At 40.2% G+C, this 22225-nt stretch overlaps 1 long non-coding RNA gene across 4 annotated transcripts in view; it reads left to right on the forward strand.

Annotated features, from left to right (window-relative positions):
- Positions 1-15173, forward strand: part of LOC148977117 (uncharacterized) — a 68574-nt gene extending 53401 nt beyond the window's left edge. For all 4 annotated transcript variants that reach the window (XR_016145475.1, XR_016145476.1, XR_016145474.1 and 1 more), the window contains 3 exons: positions 13987-14061; positions 14192-14283; positions 14368-15173. This is a non-coding gene — a long non-coding RNA (uncharacterized LOC148977117). The remainder of the gene's footprint in view (positions 1-13986; positions 14062-14191; positions 14284-14367) is intronic.
- The last annotated feature ends 7052 nt before the right edge of the window (positions 15174-22225 follow it).

Consider the following 22225-nt stretch of genomic DNA (forward strand, 5'->3'; position numbering starts at 1 on the left):
ATCTTCTTGAAACTCTGGATTCTGATAGAGGGCCATGGGACTTACACCTGAGTGCAAAAATGGAGGCTCTAGACCCTTCCAGAGCTGAGATATCGAAACTCAAAATTTCGACCAGAAAAAAAAAACGACAGTGTTACCCCTTACGTTTTTTTTTTTTTGGGCGAAAAATTAAGTTTCCCCAATCTCCTCAAAACTCCGGATTCTGATAGAGGGCCATGAGACTTAGACCTGAGTGCAAAAATGGAGGCTCTAGACCCTTCCAGAGCTGAGATATCGAAACTCAAAATTTCGACCAGAAAAAAAAACGACAGTGTTACCCCTTACGTTTTTTTTTTGGGTGCGAAAAAAAAGTTTCTCCGATCTTCTTGAAACTCTGGATTCTGATAAAGGGCCATGGGACTTACACCTGAGTGCAAAAATGGAGGCTCTAGACCCTTCCAAAGCTGAGATATCGAAACTCAAAATTTTGACCAGAAAAAAAAAACGACAGTGTTACCCCTTACGTTTTTTTTTTGGGCGAAAAATTAAGTTTCCCCAATCTCCTCAAAACTCCGGATTCTGATAGAGGGCCATGAGACTTAGACCTGAGTGCAAAAATGGAGGCTCTAGACCCTTTCAGAGCTGAGATATCGAAACTCAAAATTTCGACCAGAAAAAAAAACGACAGTGTTACCCCTTACGTTTTTTTTTTTGGGTGCGAAAAAAAAGTTTCTGCGATCTTCTTGAAACTCTGGATTCTGATAGAGGGCCATGGGACTTACACCTGAGTGCAAAAATGGAGGCTCTAGACCCTTCCAGAGCTGAGATATCGAAACTCAAAATTTCGACCAGAAAAAAAAACGACAGTGTTACCCCTTACGTTTTTTTTTTGGGGCGAAAAATTAAGTATCCCCAATCTTCTTGAAACTCTGGATTCTGATAGAGGGCCATGAGACTTACACCTGAGTGCAAAAATGGAGGCTCTAGACCCTTCCAGAGCTGAGATATCGAAACTCAAAATTTCGACCAGAAAAAAAAACGACAGTGTTACCCCTTATGTTTTTTTTTTTTGGGTGCGAAAAAAAGTTTCTCCGATCTTCTTGAAAATCTGGATTCTGATAGAGGGCCATGGGACTTACGCCTGAGTGCAAAAATGGAGGCTCTAGACCCTTCCAGAGCTGAGATATCGAAACTCAAAATTTCGACCAGAAAAAAAAATGACAGTGTTACCCCTTACGTTTTTTTTTTTTGGGCGAAAAATTAAGTTTCCCCAATCTCCTCAAAACTCCGGATTCTGATAGAGGGCCATGAGACTTAGACCTGAGTGCAAAAATGGAGGCTCTAGACCCTTCCAGAGCTGAGATATCGAAACTCAAAATTTCGACCAGAAAAAAAAACGACAGTGTTACCCCTTACGTTTTTTTTTTGGGGCGAAAAATTAAGTTTCCCCAATCTCCTCAAAACTCCGGATTCTGATAGAGGGCCATGAGACTTAGACCTGAGTGCAAAAATGGAGGCTCTAGACCCTTCCAGAGCTGAGATATCGAAACTCAAAATTTCGACCAGAAAAAAAAACGACAGTGTTACCCCTTACGTTTTTTTTTTGGGTGCGAAAAAAAAGTTTCTGCGATCTTCTTGAAACTCTGGATTCTGATAAAGGGCCATGGGACTTACACCTGAGTGCAAAAATGGAGGCTCTAGACCCTTCCAGAGCTGAGATATCGAAACTCAAAATTTCGACCAGAAAAAAAAACGACAGTGTTACCCCTTAAGTTTTTTTTTTTGGGCGAAAAATTAAGTATCCCCAATCTTCTTGAAACTCTGGATTCTGATAGAGGGCCATGAGACTTACACCTGAGTGCAAAAATGGAGGCTCTAGACCCTTCCAGAGCTGAGATATCGAAACTCAAAATTTCGACCAGAAAAAAAAACGACAGTGTTACCCCTTACGTTTTTTTTTTTTTGGGCGAAAAATTAAGTTTCCCCAATCTCCTCAAATCTCCGGATTCTGATAGAGGGCCATGAGACTTAGACCTGAGTGCAAAAATGGAGGCTCTAGACCCTTCCAGATCTGAGATATCGAAACTCAAAATTTCGACCAGAAAAAAAAACGACAGTGTTACCCCTTACGTTTTTTTTTTTTGTGTGCGAAAAAAAAGTTTCTCCGATCTTCTTGAAACTCTGGATTCTGATAGAGGGCCATGGGACTTACACCTGAGTGCAAAAATGGAGGCTCTAGACCCTTCCAGAGCTGAGATATCGAAACTCAAAATTTCGACCAGAAAAAAAAACGACAGTGTTACCCCTTACGTTTTTTTTTTTTTTTTGGCGAAAAATTAAGTATCCCCAATCTTCTTGAAACTCTGGATTCTGATACAGGGCCATGGGACTTACACCTGAGTGCAAAGATGGAGGCTCTAGACCATTCCAGAGCTGAGATATTGAAACTCAAAATTTCGACCAAAAAAAAAAAACGACAGTGTTACCCCTTACGTTTTTTTTTTTTTTTGGCGAAAAATTAAGTATCCCCAATCTTTTTGAAACTCTGGATTCTGATAGAGGGCCATGAGACTTACACCTGAGTGCAAAAATGGAGGCTCTAGACCCTTCCAGAGCTGAGATATCGAAACTCAAAATTTCGACCAGAAAAAAAAACGACAGTGTTACCCCTTACGTTTTTTTTTTTTTGGGCGAAAAATTAAGTTTCCCCAATCTCCTCAAATCTCCGGATTCTGATAGAGGGCCATGAGACTTAGACCTGAGTGCAAAAATGGAGGCTCTAGACCCTTCCAGAGCTGAGATATCGAAACTCAAAATTTCGACCAGAAAAAAAAACGACAGTGTTACCCCTTACGTTTTTTTTTTTGGGTGCGAAAAAAAAGTTTCTCCGATCTTCTTGAAACTCTGGATTCTGATAAAGGGCCATGGGACTTACACCTGAGTGCAAAAATGGAGGCTCTAGACCCTTCCAGAGCTGAGATATCGAAACTCAAAATTTTGACCAGAAAAAAAAACGACAGTGTTACCCCTTACGTTTTTTTTTTGGGCGAAAAATTAAGTTTCCCCAATCTCCTCAAAACTCCGGATTCTGATAGAGGGCCATGAGACTTAGACCTGAGTGCAAAAATGGAGGCTCTAGACCCTTCCAGAGCTGAGATATCGAAACTCAAAATTTCGACCAGAAAAAAAAACGACAGTGTTACCCCTTACGTTTTTTTTTTGGGTGCGAAAAAAAAGTTTCTGCGATCTTCTTGAAACTCTGGATTCTGATAGAGGGCCATGGGACTTACACCTGAGTGCAAAAATGGAGGCTCTAGACCCTTCCAGAGCTGAGATATCGAAACTCAAAATTTCGACCAGAAAAAAAAACGACAGTGTTACCCCTTACGTTTTTTTTTTTGGGCGAAAAATTAAGTATCCCCAATCTTCTTGAAACTCTGGATTCTGATAGAGGGCCATGAGACTTACACCTGAGTGCAAAAATGGAGGCTCTAGACCCTTCCAGAGCTGAGATATCGAAACTCAAAATTTCGACCAGAAAAAAAAACGACAGTGTTACCCCTTACGTTTTTTTTTTTTTGGGTGTGAAAAAAAGTTTCTCCAATCTTCTTGAAACTCTGGTTTCTGATAGAGGGCCATGGGACTTACACCTGAGTGCAAAAATGGAGGCTCTAGACCCTTCCAGAGCTGAGATATCGAAACTCAAAATTTCGACCAGAAAAAAAAACGACAGTGTTACCCCTTACGGTTTTTTTTTTGGGTGCGAAAAAAAAGTTTCTCCGATCTTCTTGAAACTCTGGATTCTGATAGAGGGCCATGGGACTTACACCTGAGTGCAAAAATGGAGGCTCTAGACCCTTCCAGAGCTGAGATATCGAAACTCAAAATTTCGACCAGAAAAAAAAACGACAGTGTTACCCCTTACGTTTTTTTTTTTGGGGGTGCGAAAAAAAGTTTCTCCGATCTTCTTGAAACTCTGGATTCTGATAGAGGGCCATGGGACTTACACCTGAGTGCAAAAATGGAGGCTCTAGACCCTTCCAGAGCTGAGATATCGAAACTCAAAATTTCGACCAGAAAAAAAAAACGACAGTGTTACCCCTTACGTTTTTTTTTTTGGGCGAAAAATTAAGTTTTCCCAATCTCCTCAAAACTCCGGATTCTGATAGAGGGCCATGAGACTTAGACCTGAGTGCAAAAATGGAGGCTCTAGACCCTTCCAGAGCTGAGATATCGAAACTCAAAATTTCGACCAGAAAAAAAAACGACAGTGTTACCCCTTACGTTTTTTTTTTGGGTGCGAAAAAAAAGTTTCTCCGATCTTCTTGAAACTCTGGATTCTGATAAAGGGCCATGGGACTTACACCTGAGTGCAAAAATGGAGGCTCTAGACCCTTCCAAAGCTGAGATATCGAAACTCAAAATTTTGACCAGAAAAAAAAACGACAGTGTTACCCCTTACGTTTTTTTTTTTTGGGCGAAAAATTAAGTTTCCCCAATCTCCTCAAAACTCCGGATTCTGATAGAGGGCCATGAGACTTAGACCTGAGTGCAAAAATTGAGGCTCTAGACCCTTCCAGAGCTGAGATATCGAAACTCAAAATTTCGACCAGAAAAAAAAAACGAGTTTTACCCCTTACGTTTTTTTTTTTGGGTGCGAAAAAAAGTTTCTGCGATCTTCTTGAAACTCTGGATTCTGATAGAGGGCCATGGGACTTACACCTGAGTGCAAAAATGGAGGCTCTAGACCCTTCCAGAGCTGAGATATCGAAACTCAAAATTTCGACCAGAAAAAAAAACGACAGTGTTACCCCTTACGTTTTTTTTTTGGGGCGAAAAATTAAGTATCCCCAATCTTCTTGAAACTCTGGATTCTGATAGAGGGCCATGAGACTTACACCTGAGTGCAAAAATGGAGGCTCTAGACCCTTCCAGAGCTGAGATATCGAAACTCAAAATTTCGACCAGAAAAAAAAACGACAGTGTTACCCCTTACGTTTTTTTTTTTTTGGGTGCGAAAAAAAGTTTCTCCGATCTTCTTGAAACTCTGGATTCTGATAGAGGGCCATGGGACTTACGCCTGAGTGCAAAAATGGAGGCTCTAGACCCTTCCAGAGCTGAGATATCGAAACTCAAAATTTCGACCAGAAAAAAAAACGACAGTGTTACCCCTTACGTTTTTTTTTTGGGCGAAAAATTAAGTATCCCCAATCTTCTTGAAACTCTGGATTCTAATAGAGGGCCATGAGACTTACACCTGAGTGCAAAAATGGAGGCTCTAGACCCTTCCAGATCTGAGATATCGAAACTCAAAATTTCGACCAGAAAAAAAAACGACAGTGTTACCCCTTACGTTTTTTTTTTTTTTGGGTGTGAAAAAAAGTTTCTCCAATCTTCTTGAAACTCTGGTTTCTGATAGAGGGCCATGGGACTTACACCTGAGTGCAAAAATGGAGGCTCTAGACCCTTCCAGAGCTGAGATATCGAAACTCAAAATTTCGACCAGAAAAAAAAACGACAGTGTTACCCCTTACGTTTTTTTTTTTTGGGTGCGAAAAAAAAGTTTCTCCGATCTTCTTGAAACTCTGGATTCTGATAGAGGGCCATGGGACTTACACCTGAGTGCAAAAATGGAGGCTCTAGACCCTTCCAGAGCTGAGATATCGAAACTCAAAATTTCGACCAGAAAAAAAAACGACAGTGTTACCCCTTACGTTTTTTTTTTTTTGGCGTGCGAAAAAAAGTTTCTCCGATCTTCTTGAAACTCTGGATTCTGATAGAGGGCCATGGGACTTACACCTGAGTGCAAAAATGGAGGCTCTAGACCCTTCCAGAGCTGAGATATCGAAACTCAAAATTTCGACCAGAAAAAAAAAACGACAGTGTTACCCCTTACGTTTTTTTTTTTTTGGGCGAAAAATTAAGTTTCCCCAATCTCCTCAAAACTCCGGATTCTGATAGAGGGCCATGAGACTTAGACCTGAGTGCAAAAATGGAGGCTCTAGACCCTTCCAGAGCTGAGATATCGAAACTCAAAATTTCGACCAGAAAAAAAAACGACAGTGTTACCCCTTACGTTTTTTTTTTGGGTGCGAAAAAAAAGTTTCTCCGATCTTCTTGAAACTCTGGATTCTGATAAAGGGCCATGGGACTTACACCTGAGTGCAAAAATGGAGGCTCTAGACCCTTCCAAAGCTGAGATATCGAAACTCAAAATTTTGACCAGAAAAAAAAAACGACAGTGTTACCCCTTACGTTTTTTTTTTGGGCGAAAAATTAAGTTTCCCCAATCTCCTCAAAACTCCGGATTCTGATAGAGGGCCATGAGACTTAGACCTGAGTGCAAAAATGGAGGCTCTAGACCCTTTCAGAGCTGAGATATCGAAACTCAAAATTTCGACCAGAAAAAAAAACGACAGTGTTACCCCTTACGTTTTTTTTTTTGGGTGCGAAAAAAAGTTTCTGCGATCTTCTTGAAACTCTGGATTCTGATAGAGGGCCATGGGACTTACACCTGAGTGCAAAAATGGAGGCTCTAGACCCTTCCAGAGCTGAGATATCGAAACTCAAAATTTCGACCAGAAAAAAAAACGACAGTGTTACCCCTTACGTTTTTTTTTTGGGGCGAAAAATTAAGTATCCCCAATCTTCTTGAAACTCTGGATTCTGATAGAGGGCCATGAGACTTACACCTGAGTGCAAAAATGGAGGCTCTAGACCCTTCCAGAGCTGAGATATCGAAACTCAAAATTTCGACCAGAAAAAAAAACGACAGTGTTACCCCTTATGTTTTTTTTTTTTGGGTGCGAAAAAAAGTTTCTCCGATCTTCTTGAAAATCTGGATTCTGATAGAGGGCCATGGGACTTACGCCTGAGTGCAAAAATGGAGGCTCTAGACCCTTCCAGAGCTGAGATATCGAAACTCAAAATTTCGACCAGAAAAAAAAATGACAGTGTTACCCCTTACGTTTTTTTTTTTTGGGCGAAAAATTAAGTTTCCCCAATCTCCTCAAAACTCCGGATTCTGATAGAGGGCCATGAGACTTAGACCTGAGTGCAAAAATGGAGGCTCTAGACCCTTCCAGAGCTGAGATATCGAAACTCAAAATTTCGACCAGAAAAAAAAACGACAGTGTTACCCCTTACGTTTTTTTTTTTGGGCGAAAAATTAAGTATCCCCAATCTTCTTGAAACTCTGGATTCTGATAGAGGGCCATGAGACTTACACCTGAGTGCAAAAATGGAGGCTCTAGACCCTTCCAGAGCTGAGATATCGAAACTCAAAATTTCGACCAGAAAAAAAAACGACAGTGTTACCCCTTACGTTTTTTTTTTTTTTGGTGCGAAAAAAAAGTTTCTCCGATCTTCTTGAAACTCTGGATTCTGATAGAGGGCCATGGGACTTACACCTGAGTGCAAAAATGGAGGCTCTAGACCCTTCCAGAGCTGAGATATCGAAACTCAAAATTTCGACCAGAAAAAAAAACGACAGTGTTACCCCTTACGTTTTTTTTTTGGGTGCGAAAAAAAAGTTTCTCCGATCTTCTTGAAACTCTGGATTCTGATAGAGGGCCATGGGACTTACACCTGAGTGCAAAAATGGAGGCTCTAGACCCTTCCAGAGCTGAGATATCGAAACTCAAAATTTCGACCAGAAAAAAAAACGACAGTGTTACCCCTTACGTTTTTTTTTTTGTGTGCGAAAAAAAGTTTCTCCGATCTTCTTGAAACTCTGGATTCTGATAGATGGCCATGGGACTTACACCTGAGTGCAAAGATGGAGGCTCTAGACCCTTCCAGAGCTGAGATATCGAAACTCAAAATTTCGACCAGAAAAAAAAACGACAGTGTTACCCCTTACATTTTTTTTTTTGGGCGAAAAATTAAGTTTCCCCAATCTCCTCAAAACTCTGGATTCTGATACAGGGCCATGGGACTTACACCTGAGTGCAAAGATGGAGGCTCTAGACCATTCCAGAGCTGAGATATTGAAACTCAAAATTTCGACCAAAAAAAAAAACGACAGTGTTACCCCTTACGTTTTTTTTTTTGGCGAAAAATTAAGTATCCCCAATCTTCTTGAAACTCTGGATTCTGATAGAGGGCCATGAGACTTACACCTGAGTGCAAAAATGGAGGCTCTAGACCCTTCCAGAGCTGAGATATCGAAACTCAAAATTTCGACCAGAAAAAAAAACGACAGTGTTACCCCTTACGTTTTTTTTTTGGGTGCGAAAAAAAAGTTTCTCCGATCTTCTTGAAACTCTGGATTCTGATAGAGGGCCATGGGACTTACACCTGAGTGCAAAAATGGAGGCTCTAGACCCTTCCAGAGCTGAGATATCGAAACTCAAAATTTCGACCAGAAAAAAAAACGACAGTGTTACCCCTTACGTTTTTTTTTTTGTGTGCGAAAAAAAGTTTCTCCGATCTTCTTGAAACTCTGGATTCTGATAGATGGCCATGGGACTTACACCTGAGTGCAAAGATGGAGGCTCTAGACCCTTCCAGAGCTGAGATATCGAAACTCAAAATTTCGACCAGAAAAAAAAACGACAGTGTTACCCCTTACATTTTTTTTTTTGGGCGAAAAATTAAGTTTCCCCAATCTCCTCAAAACTCTGGATTCTGATACAGGGCCATGGGACTTACACCTGAGTGCAAAGATGGAGGCTCTAGACCATTCCAGAGCTGAGATATTGAAACTCAAAATTTCGACCAAAAAAAAAAACGACAGTGTTACCCCTTACGTTTTTTTTTTTGGCGAAAAATTAAGTATCCCCAATCTTCTTGAAACTCTGGATTCTGATAGAGGGCCATGAGACTTACACCTGAGTGCAAAAATGGAGGCTCTAGACCCTTCCAGAGCTGAGATATCGAAACTCAAAATTTCGACCAGAAAAAAAAACGACAGTGTTACCTCTTACGTTTTTTTTTTGGGGCGAAAAATTAAGTATCCCCAATCTTCTTGAAACTCTGGATTCTGATAGAGGGCCATGAGACTTACACCTGAGTGCAAAAATGGAGGCTCTAGACCCTTCCAGAGCTGAGATATCGAAACTCAAAATTTCGACCAGAAAAAAAAACGACAGTGTTACCCCTTATGTTTTTTTTTTTTGGGTGCGAAAAAAAGTTTCTCCGATCTTCTTGAAAATCTGGATTCTGATAGAGGGCCATGGGACTTACACCTGAGTGCAAAAATGGAGGCTCTAGACCCTTCCAGAGCTGAGATATCGAAACTCAAAATTTCGACCAGAAAAAAAAACGACAGTGTTACCCCTTACGTTTTTTTTTTTGGGTGCGAAAAAAAAGTTTCTCCGATCTTCTTGAAACTCTGGATTCTGATAGAGGGCCATGGGACTTACACCTGAGTGCAAAAATGGAGGCTCTAGACCCTTCCAGAGCTGAGATATCGAAACTCAAAATTTCGACCAGAAAAAAAAACGACAGTGTTACCCCTTACGTTTTTTTTTTTGTGTGCGAAAAAAAAGTTTCTCCGATCTTCTTGAAACTCTGGATTCTGATAGATGGCCATGGGACTTACACCTGAGTGCAAAGATGGAGGCTCTAGACCCTTCCAGAGCTGAGATATCGAAACTCAAAATTTCGACCAGAAAAAAAAACGACAGTGTTACCCCTTACGTTTTTTTTTTTGGGCGAAAAATTAAGTTTCCCCAATCTCCTCAAAACTCTGGATTCTGATACAGGGCCATGGGACTTACACCTGAGTGCAAAGATGGAGGCTCTAGACCATTCCAGAGCTGAGATATTGAAACTCAAAATTTCGACCAAAAAAAAAAACGACAGTGTTACCCCTTACGTTTTTTTTTTTTGGCGAAAAATTAAGTATCCCCAATCTTCTTGAAACTCTGGATTCTGATAGAGGGCCATGAGACTTACACCTGAGTGCAAAATGGAGGCTCTAGACCCTTCCAGAGCTGAGATATCGAAACTCAAAATTTCGACCAGAAAAAAAAACGACAGTGTTACCCCTTACGTTTTTTTTTTGGGGCGAAAAATTAAGTATCCCCAATCTTCTTGAAACTCTGGATTCTGATAGAGGGCCATGAGACTTACACCTGAGTGCAAAAATGGAGGCTCTAGACCCTTCCAGAGCTGAGATATCGAAACTCAAAATTTCGACCAGAAAAAAAAACGACAGTGTTACCCCTTATGTTTTTTTTTTTTGGGTGCGAAAAAAAGTTTCTCCGATCTTCTTGAAAATCTGGATTCTGATAGAGGGCCATGGGACTTACGCCTGAGTGCAAAAATGGAGGCTCTAGACCCTTCCAGAGCTGAGATATCGAAACTCAAAATTTCGACCAGAAAAAAAAACGACAGTGTTACCCCTTACGTTTTTTTTTTTTGGGCGAAAAATTAAGTTTCCCCAATCTCCTCAAAACTCCGGATTCTGATAGAGGGCCATGAGACTTAGACCTGAGTGAAAAAATGGAGGCTCTAGACCCTTCCAGAGCTGAGATATCGAAACTCAAAATTTCGACCAGAAAAAAAACCACAGTGTTACCCCTTACGTTTTTTTTTTTTTGGGCGAAAAATTAAGTTTCCCCAATCTCATCAAAACTCCGGATTCTGATAGAGGGCCATGGGACTTACATCTGAGTGCAAAAATGGAGGCTCTAGACCCTTCCAGAGCTGAGATATCGAAACTCAAAATTTCGACCAGAAAAAAAAACGACAGTGTTACCCCTTACGTTTTTTTTTTTGGGCGAAAAATTAAGTATCCCCAATCTTCTTGAAACTCTGGATTCTGATAGAGGGTCATGAGACTTACACCTGAGTGCAAAAATGGAGGCTCTAGACCCTTCCAGAGCTGAGATATCGAAACTCAAAATTTCGACCAGAAAAAAAAACGACAGTGTTACCCCTTACGTTTTTTTTTTTTTGGGTGCGAAAAAAAAGTTTCTCCGATCTTCTTGAAACTCTGGATTCTGATAGAGGGCCATGGGACTTACACCTGAGTGCAAAAATGGAGGCTCTAGACCCTTCCAGAGCTGAGATATCGAAACTCAAAATTTCGACCAGAAAAAAAAACGACAGTGTTACCCCTTACGTTTTTTTTTTGGGTGCGAAAAAAAAGTTTCTCCGATCTTCTTGAAACTCTGGATTCTGATAGAGGGCCATGGGACTTACACCTGAGTGCAAAAATGGAGGCTCTAGACCCTTCCAGAGCTGAGATATCGAAACTCAAAATTTCGACCAGAAAAAAAACGACAGTGTTACCCCTTACGTTTTTTTTTTTGTGTGCGAAAAAAAGTTTCTCCGATCTTCTTGAAACTCTGGATTCTGATAGATGGCCATGGGACTTACACCTGAGTGCAAAGATGGAGGCTCTAGACCCTTCCAGAGCTGAGATATCGAAACTCAAAATTTCGACCAGAAAAAAAACGACAGTGTTACCCCTTACGTTTTTTTTTTTGGGCGAAAAATTAAGTTTCCCCAATCTCCTCAAAACTCTGGATTCTGATACAGGGCCATGGGACTTACACCTGAGTGCAAAGATGGAGGCTCTAGACCATTCCAGAGCTGAGATATTGAAACTCAAACTTTCGACAAAAAAAAAAAACGACAGTGTTACCCCTTACGTTTTTTTTTTTTGGCGAAAAATTAAGTATCCCCAATCTTCTTGAAACTCTGGATTCTGATAGAGGGCCATGAGACTTACACCTGAGTGCAAAAATGGAGGCTCTAGACCCTTCCAGAGCTGAGATATCGAAACTCAAAATTTCGACCAGAAAAAAAAACGACAGTGTTACCCCTTACGTTTTTTTTTTTTGGGCGAAAAATTAAGTTTCCCCAATCTCCTCAAAACTCCGGATTCTGATAGAGGGCCATGAGACTTAGACCTGAGTGCAAAAATGGAGGCTCTAGACCCTTCCAGAGCTGAGATATCGAAACTAAAAATTTCGACCAGAAAAAAAACGACAGTGTTACCCCTTACGTTTTTTTTTTTTGGGTGCGAAAAAAAAGTTTGTCCGATCTTCTTGAAACTCTGGATTCTGATAAAGGGCCATGGGACTTACACCTGAGTGCAAAAATGGAGGCTCTAGACCCTTCCAGAGCTGAGATATCGAAACTCAAAATTTTGACCAGAAAAAAAAACGACAGTGTTACCCCTTACGTTTTTTTTTTTGGGCGCAAAATTAAGTTTCCCCAATCTCCTCAAAACTCCGGATTCTGATAGAGGGCCATGAGACTTAGACCTGAGTACAAAAATGGAGGCTCTAGACCCTTCCAGAGCTGAGATATCGAAACTCAAAATTTCGACCAGAAAAAAAAACGACAGTGTTACCCCTTACGTTTTTTTTTTGGGGTGCGAAAAAAAAGTTTCTCCGATCTTCTTGAAACTCTGGATTCTGATAAAGGGCCATGGGACTTACACCTGAGTGCAAAAATGGAGGCTCTAGACCCTTCCAGAGCTGAGATATCGAAACTCAAAATTTCGACCAGAAAAAAAAACGACAGTGTTACCCCTTACGGTTTTTTTTTTTGGGTGTGAAAAAAAGTTTCTCCAATCTTCTTGAAACTCTGGATTCTGATAGAGGGCCATGAGACTTAGACCTGAGTGCAAAAATGGAGGTTCTAGACCCTTCCAGAGCTGAGATATCGAAACTCAAAATTTCGACCAGAAAAAAAAACGACAGTGTTACCCCTTACGTTTTTTTTTTTGGGTGCGAAAAAAAAGTTTCTCCGATCTTCTTGAAACTCTGGATTCTGATAAAGGGCCATGGGACTTACACCTGAGTGCAAAAATGGAGGCTCTAGACCCTTCCAGAGCTGAGATATCGAAACTCAAAATTTCGACCAGAAAAAAAAACGACAGTGTTACCCCTTACGTTTTTTTTTTGGGGTGCGAAAAAAAAGTTTCTCCAATCTTCTTGAAACTCTGGTTTCTGATAGAGGGCCATGGGACTTACACCTGAGTGCAAAAATGGAGGCTCTAGACCCTTCCAGAGCTGAGATATCGAAACTCAAAATTTCGACCAGAAAAAAAAACGACAGTGTTACCCCTTACGTTTTTTTTTTTTTTGGGCGAAAAATTAAGTTTCCCCAATCTCCTCAAAACTCTGGATTCTGATAGAGGGCCATGAGACTTAGACCTGAGTGCAAAAATGGAGGCTCTAGACCCTTCCAGAGCTGAGATATCGAAACTCAAAATTTCGACCAGAAAAAAAAACGACAGTGTTACCCCTTACGTTTTTTTTTTTTTTTGGGCGAAAAATTAAGTTTCCCCAATCTCCTCAAAACTCTGGATTCTGATAGAGGGCCATGAGACTTAGACCTGAGTGCAAAAATGGAGGCTCTAGACCCTTCCAGAGCTGAGATATCGAAACTCAAAATTTCGACCAGAAAAAAAAACGACAGTGTTACCCCTTACGTTTTTTTTTTTGGGTGCGAAAAAAAAGTTTCTCCGATCTTCTTGAAACTCTGGATTCTGATAGAGGGCCATGGGACTTACACCTGAGTGCAAAAACGGAGGCTCTAGACCCTTCCAGAGCTGAGATATCGAAACTCAAAATTTCGACCAGAAAAAAAAAACGACAGTGTTACCCCTTACGTTTTTTTTTTTTTGGGTGTGAAAAAAAGTTTCTCCAATCTTCTTGAAACTCTGGATTCTGATAGAGGGCCATGGGACTTACACCTGAGTGCAAAAATGGAGTCTCTAGGCCCTTCCTGAGCAGAGATCTTTGCTCTGTTCCAAACCACACACATACTTCCCTATTGTTTAGTATTGGAAAAAGAGAAAGAGTATGTATGAATCCAAAAGAGTAGGCGAAAATTACCTGGGTGACGTACTGATTTGTTATTTGTAAATCTATAAAGTAACTAAACATGATACAAATTTTTAATTTGTCCCTTATTAGTCTTGATAATTTGAGGAACATTTAAGATGGATAAAAAGTGAGTTAACACATCAACCTCAGCATGTAAATGCAGTGTTGAGCTCATAAATCACAGAAGTAATGTGAATCTGTCTGTATGTTACAGGGACAGAAGAACACGCATGTGTTTATCCGGCGAAGAGGGGCTCATGATGCTGAATGCTGTCATCAAAGGCTTCGAGTGAGTATACTACAGAAATGGATAACAAAATCTATTAAATCTTAAGCTGTAGTTCATTTGAATTATTGTAATTTCAAACAGAGAAATTACAACACTTTTCTGAGTCTTGATTTCTGTGCTTTTGCTGCAGAGCTTTTGTGGTGGAGCAGGACCTGCAAGGAAAGATGATGCAGCGTTTTTTTTGGGGGAAAAAAGTTTTTAGGGATTTTACTCAAATATAAAGTAAGGTTATTTTTAATACATAAATCAAAGGACATTGTGATGTTAAAATGACTGCTTTTGTGTAATGTTTGTGCATTTTTGCAGGATCTGAAATGTCTGCAGACTGGTGTGAGCACTGAGGATGAGGAGCCCAGAGCTGAATCCTAGATGTGGTGCCATGGATGAATCCCTCCATCTCTCCATCTGCCCTTACGAGACTCTCCATCTCTCCACCTGCCCTTATTGCCTCAGTTCGTGAAGCGCAGTGCAGCAACAAGCTCCGGCACGAAGGCACAGTCACCTGTGGTGAATTCAGCAGAATAAAGCCGCAGAATGGGAACCGCTGAGTTGAGATGGCAGTAGGGTTTGGTGTTCAGCGCCTGTAAATACATGCTTGTAGTTTGAATAAAGCTTTGTTTCGTGGTTTGTTGACTTGTATATGCATTTGCTTATTGTGCTGGTTACTTTTATTTATTCTTTTACTCACTTATTCATGTTTGTTATTGTTGTCCGTATATAAAATATACTGTAATTATTTAATGTATGCATTAATTCATCGATTGACTGACAATTGAGATGTTTCACTGCATTTAGCAATATAAATGTATTCATGCATAACTGTCATATGACAAAACAAATTACATTTTGCTTATGTTATGTTATGCCCTTAATATTACATGATTAACTTAATGTATTTTTCCGTGTACTTTTCTGAAATGCACTTACTGTAAAGCTGCTTTGAAACAATATGTATGTTAACCAGAGGAGAACTGGCCCCCGACTGAGCCTGGGTTCTTCCAAGGTTTTTTCTCCAATCTGATACAATCTGTAGTGTAAAAAGCGCTATATAAATAAATGTGAATTGAAATATTAAATTATATTTTTAGTATATAAAAAAGTTATGTAATTAAGTATTGGTCAGCATTTAATATTATTATTTTGTTTAAGTTTTGGGGTGGGCTAACAATGCAATTCATTCTGAGGTAATATTAATTTTTAAGTTGTGATACATTTTTTTTTTAGTATAAAATTAACAGTTTTCTCCAAAAGAGATCTCTGCCCGTCTCCTTTGTGCAGACATTGCAAACGCAGAGGAAAACTGTTCTAGGTTGTGCTGTCGAGTTACTGATGTTATGAAGTGTTAGTGCACCTGTTGCTCTGCTCATATAATATAAACTTATTACATACAATATCATGGAAAGATACCATAGTATGTAACAATCATAATGACAAAACAGAAAATATAAAGATCATTGGTTTGTGTACATCATAATATGACATTATAAAATAATATTTATAAACTAGGAAAAAATAATGTCACAGGTCAGGGCGGGCCTAACTGACCTGCACCCGCCCCTCGAGACCTGTACCACCCTTAGGGTGCCTGACAGAAGACGGAGCAAGGAGGACAGACAAGCAAGATCGGGTAAAACAAGGTTTTTAATAAAGATAAAATTATGCAAAAGAATGCAGGGTCAGGGCTACTCTGTGTCAACTTCTCTGGAGTCAATCTGGAAATTTGCAGCACTTATTCTTTTCATTTGCAGGCTGGAGGTTTCACTGCGAGACAGAGAGGTGAGTATACAGGCATGACTATCTGTGGCAACAAGCGCCATCCCATAATTCAACCGTCCACGAACCCACAATTTTTATAATGGCATAAATGCTACATGGGATGTCCATATCTCAGCTCAGGAAGGGTCTAGAGCCTCCATTTTTGCACTCAGGTCTAGGTCTCATGGCCCTCTATCAGAATCCAGAGTTTCGACAGTGTTACCCCTTACGTTTTTTTTTTTGGGTGTGAAAAAAAAGTTTCTCCGATCTTCTTGAAACTCTGGATTCTGATAGAGGGCCATGGGACTTACACCTGAGTGCAAAAATGGAGGCTCTAGACCCTTCAAGAGCTGAGATATCGAAACTCAAAATTTCGACCAGAAAAAAAACGACAGTGTTACCCCTTACGTTTTTTTTTTGGGGTGCGAAAAAAAAGTTTCTCCGATCTTCTTGAAACTCTGGATTCTGATAGAGGGCCATGGGACTTACACCTGAGTGCAAAAATGGAGGCTCTAGACCCTTCAAGAGCTGAGATATCGAAACTCAAAATTTCGACCAGAAAAAAAAACGACAGTGTTACCCCTTACGTTTTTTTTTGTTGGGTGCGAAAAAAAGTTTCTCCGATCTTCTTGAAACTCTGGATTCTGATAGAGGGCCATGGGACATACACCTGAGTGCAAAAATGGAGGCTCTAGACCCTTCCAGAGCTGAGATATCGAAACTCAAAATTTCGACCAGAAAAAAAAACGACAGTGTTACCCCTTACGTTTTTTTTTTTGGGTGCGAAAAAAAAGTTTCTCCGATCTTCTTGAAACTCTGGATTCTGATAGAGGGCCATGGGACTTACACCTGAGTGCAAAAATGGAGGCTCTAGACCCTTCCAGAGCTGAGATATCGAAACACAAAATTTCGACCAGAAAAAAAAAACGACAGTGTTACCCCTTATGTTTTTTTTTTTTTGGGCGAAAAATTAAGTTTCCCCAATCTTCTCAAAACTCTGGATTCTGATACAGGGCCATGGGACTTACACCTGAGTGCAAAGATGGAGGCTCTAGACCCTTCCAGAGCTGAGATATTGAAACTCAAAATTTCGACCAAAAAAAAAAACGACAGTGTTACCCCTTACGTTTTTTTTTTTTTTGGCGAAAAATTAATTATCCCCAATCTTCTTGAAACTTGGGATTCTGATAGAGGGCCATGGGACTTACACCTGAGTGTAAAAATGGAGGCTCTAGACCCTTCCAGAGCTGAGATATTGAAACTCAAAATTTCAACCAGAAAAAAAAAACGACAGTGTTACCCCTTACGTTTTTTTTTTGGGTGCGAAAAAAAAGTTTCTCCGATCTTCTTGAAACTCTGGATTCTGATAGAGGGCCATGGGACTTACACCTGAGTGCAAAAATGGAGGCTCTAGACCCTTCCAGAGCTGAGATATCGAAACACAAAATTTCGACCAGAAAAAAAAAACGACAGTGTTACCCCTTATGTTTTTTTTTTTTTGGGCGAAAAATTAAGTTTCCCCAATCTTCTCAAAACTCTGGATTCTGATACAGGGCCATGGGACTTACACCTGAGTGCAAAGATGGAGGCTCTAGACCCTTCCAGAGCTGAGATATTGAAACTCAAAATTTCGACCAAAAAAAAAAACGACAGTGTTACCCCTTACGTTTTTTTTTTTTTGGCGAAAAATTAATTATCCCCAATCTTCTTGAAACTCTGGATTCTGATAGAGGGCCATGGGACTTACACCTGAGTGCAAAAATGGAGGCTCTAGACCCTTTCAGAGCTGAGATATCGAAACTCAAAATTTCGACCAGAAAAAAAACGACAGTGTTACCCCTTACGTTTTTTTTTTGGGTGCGAAAAAAAAGTTTCTCCGATCTTCTTGAAACTCTGGATTCTGATAGAGGGCCATGGGACTTACAACTGAGTGCAAAAATGGAGGCTCTAGACCCTTCCAGAGCTGAGATATCGAAACTCAAAATTTCGACCAAAAAAAAAACGACAGTGTTACCCCTTACGTTTTTTTTTTGGGTGCGAAAAAAAAGTTTCTCCGATCTTCTTGAAACTCTGGATTCTGATAGAGGGCCATGGGACTTACACCTGAGTGCAAAAATGGAGGCTCTAGACCCTTCCAGAGCTGAGATATCGAAACACAAAATTTCGACCAGAAAAAAAAAACGACAGTGTTACCCCTTACGTTTTTTTTTTGGGCGAAAAATTAAGTTTCCCCAATCTCCTCAAAACTCCGGATTCTGATAGAGGGCCATGAGACTTAGACCTGAGTGCAAAAATGGAGGCTCTAGACCCTTCCAGAGCTGAGATATCGAAACTCAAAATTTTGACCAGAAAAAAAAACGACAGTGTTACCCCTTACGTTTTTTTTTTTGGGTGCGAAAAAAAAGTTTCTCCGATCTTCTTGAAACTCTGGATTCTGATAAAGGGCCATGGGACTTACACCTGAGTGCAAAAATGGAGGCTCTAGACCCTTCCAGAGCTGAGATATCGAAACTCAAAATTTCGACCAGAAAAAAAAAACGACAGTGTTACCCCTTAGGTTTTTTTTTTTGCGCGAAAAATTAAGTATCCCCAATCTTCTTGAAACTCTGGATTCTGATAGAGGGCCATGAGACTTACACCTGAGTGCAAAAATGGAGGCTCTAGACCCTTCCAGAGCTGAGATATCGAAACTCAAAATTTTGACCAGAAAAAAAAACGACAGTGTTACCCCTTACGTTTTTTTTTTTTTGAGTGTGAAAAAAAAGTTTCTCCGATCTTCTTGAAACTCTGGATTCTGATAAAGGGCCATGGGACTTACACCTGAGTGCTAAAATGGAGGCTCTAGACCCTTCCAGAGCTGAGATATCGAAACTCAAAATTTTGACCAGAAAAAAAAACGACAGTGTTACCCCTTACGTTTTTTTTTTTGGGTGCGAAAAAAAAGTTTCTCCGATCTTCTTGAAACTCTGGATTCTGATAGAGGACCATGGGACTTACACCTGAGTGCAAAAATGGAGGCTCTAGACCCTTTCAGAGCTGAGATATCGAAACACAAAATTTCGACCAGAAAAAAAAACGACAGTGTTACCCCTTACGTTTTTTTTTTTGGGCGAAAAATTAAGTTTCCCCAATCTCCTCAAAACTCCGGATTCTGATAGAGGGCCATGAGACTTAGACCTGAGTGCAAAAATGGAGGCTCTAGACCCTTCCAGAGCTGAGATATCGAAATTCAAAATTTTGACCAGAAAAAAAAACGACAGTGGTACCCCTTACGTTTTTTTTTTGGGTGCGAAAAAAAAGTTTCTCCGATCTTCTTGAAACTCTGGATTCTGATAAAGGGCCATGGGACTTACACCTGAGTGCAAAAATGGAGGCTCTAGACCCTTCAAGAGCTGAGATATCGAAACTCAAAATTTCGACCAGAAAAAAAACGACAGTGTTACCCCTTACGTTTTTTTTTTTGGGTGTGAAAAAAAAGTTTCTCCGATCTTCTTGAAACTCTGGATTCTGATAGAGGGCCATGGGACTTACACCTGAGTGCAAAAATGGAGGCTCTAGACCCTTCAAGAGCTGAGATATCGAAACTCAAAATTTCGACCAGAAAAAAAACGACAGTGTTACCCCTTACGTTTTTTTTTTGGGGTGCGAAAAAAAAGTTTCTCCGATCTTCTTGAAACTCTGGATTCTGATAGAGGGCCATGGGACTTACACCTGAGTGCAAAAATGGAGGCTCTAGACCCTTCAAGAGCTGAGATATCGAAACTCAAAATTTCGACCAGAAAAAAAAACGACAGTGTTACCCCTTACGTTTTTTTTTGTTGGGTGCGAAAAAAAGTTTCTCCGATCTTCTTGAAACTCTGGATTCTGATAGAGGGCCATGGGACATACACCTGAGTGCAAAAATGGAGGCTCTAGACCCTTCCAGAGCTGAGATATCGAAACTCAAAATTTCGACCAGAAAAAAAAACGACAGTGTTACCCCTTACGTTTTTTTTTTGGGTGCGAAAAAAAAGTTTCTCCGATCTTCTTGAAACTCTGGATTCTGATAGAGGGCCATGGGACTTACACCTGAGTGCAAAAATGGAGGCTCTAGACCCTTCCAGAGCTGAGATATCGAAACACAAAATTTCGACCAGAAAAAAAAAACGACAGTGTTACCCCTTATGTTTTTTTTTTTTGGGCGAAAAATTAAGTTTCCCCAATCTTCTCAAAACTCTGGATTCTGATACAGGGCCATGGGACTTACACCTGAGTGCAAAGATGGAGGCTCTAGACCCTTCCAGAGCTGAGATATTGAAACTCAAAATTTCGACCAAAAAAAAAAACGACAGTGTTACCCCTTACGTTTTTTTTTTTTTGGCGAAAAATTAATTATCCCCAATCTTCTTGAAACTTGGGATTCTGATAGAGGGCCATGGGACTTACACCTGAGTGTAAAAATGGAGGCTCTAGACCCTTCCAGAGCTGAGATATTGAAACTCAAAATTTCAACCAGAAAAAAAAAACGACAGTGTTACCCCTTACGTTTTTTTTTTGGGTGCGAAAAAAAAGTTTCTCCGATCTTCTTGAAACTCTGGATTCTGATAGAGGGCCATGGGACTTACACCTGAGTGCAAAAATGGAGGCTCTAGACCCTTCCAGAGCTGAGATATCGAAACACAAAATTTCGACCAGAAAAAAAAAACGACAGTGTTACCCCTTATGTTTTTTTTTTTTGGGCGAAAAATTAAGTTTCCCCAATCTTCTCAAAACTCTGGATTCTGATACAGGGCCATGGGACTTACACCTGAGTGCAAAGATGGAGGCTCTAGACCCTTCCAGAGCTGAGATATTGAAACTCAAAATTTCGACCAAAAAAAAAAACGACAGTGTTACCCCTTACGTTTTTTTTTTTTTGGCGAAAAATTAATTATCCCCAATCTTCTTGAAACTCTGGATTCTGATAGAGGGCCATGGGACTTACACCTGAGTGCAAAAATGGAGGCTCTAGACCCTTTCAGAGCTGAGATATCGAAACTCAAAATTTCGACCAGAAAAAAAACGACAGTGTTACCCCTTACGTTTTTTTTTTGGGTGCGAAAAAAAAGTTTCTCCGATCTTCTTGAAACTCTGGATTCTGATAGAGGGCCATGGGACTTACAACTGAGTGCAAAAATGGAGGCTCTAGACCCTTCCAGAGCTGAGATATCGAAACTCAAAATTTCGACCAAAAAAAAAACGACAGTGTTACCCCTTACGTTTTTTTTTTGGGTGCGAAAAAAAAGTTTCTCCGATCTTCTTGAAACTCTGGATTCTGATAGAGGGCCATGGGACTTACACCTGAGTGCAAAAATGGAGGCTCTAGACCCTTCCAGAGCTGAGATATCGAAACACAAAATTTCGACCAGAAAAAAAAAACGACAGTGTTACCCCTTACGTTTTTTTTTTTGGGCGAAAAATTAAGTTTCCCCAATCTCCTCAAAACTCCGGATTCTGATAGAGGGCCATGAGACTTAGACCTGAGTGCAAAAATGGAGGCTCTAGACCCTTCCAGAGCTGAGATATCGAAACTCAAAATTTTGACCAGAAAAAAAAACGACAGTGTTACCCCTTACGTTTTTTTTTTTGGGTGCGAAAAAAAAGTTTCTCCGATCTTCTTGAAACTCTGGATTCTGATAAAGGGCCATGGGACTTACACCTGAGTGCAAAAATGGAGGCTCTAGACCCTTCCAGAGCTGAGATATCGAAACTCAAAATTTCGACCAGAAAAAAAAAACGACAGTGTTACCCCTTAGGTTTTTTTTTTTGCGCGAAAAATTAAGTATCCCCAATCTTCTTGAAACTCTGGATTCTGATAGAGGGCCATGAGACTTACACCTGAGTGCAAAAATGGAGGCTCTAGACCCTTCCAGAGCTGAGATATCGAAACTCAAAATTTTGACCAGAAAAAAAAACGACAGTGTTACCCCTTACGTTTTTTTTTTTTTGAGTGTGAAAAAAAAGTTTCTCCGATCTTCTTGAAACTCTGGATTCTGATAAAGGGCCATGGGACTTACACCTGAGTGCTAAAATGGAGGCTCTAGACCCTTCCAGAGCTGAGATATCGAAACTCAAAATTTTGACCAGAAAAAAAAACGACAGTGTTACCCCTTACGTTTTTTTTTTTGGGTGCGAAAAAAAAGTTTCTCCGATCTTCTTGAAACTCTGGATTCTGATAGAGGACCATGGGACTTACACCTGAGTGCAAAAATGGAGGCTCTAGACCCTTTCAGAGCTGAGATATCGAAACACAAAATTTCGACCAGAAAAAAAAACGACAGTGTTACCCCTTACGTTTTTTTTTTTTGGGCGAAAAATTAAGTTTCCCCAATCTCCTCAAAACTCCGGATTCTGATAGAGGGCCATGAGACTTAGACCTGAGTGCAAAAAT

The sequence above is a fragment of the Pimephales promelas genome, chromosome 11 (assembly GCF_988280905.1).
Source record: "Pimephales promelas chromosome 11, fPimPro1.hap1.1, whole genome shotgun sequence".
Lineage (NCBI taxonomy): Eukaryota > Metazoa > Chordata > Actinopteri > Cypriniformes > Leuciscidae > Pimephales > Pimephales promelas.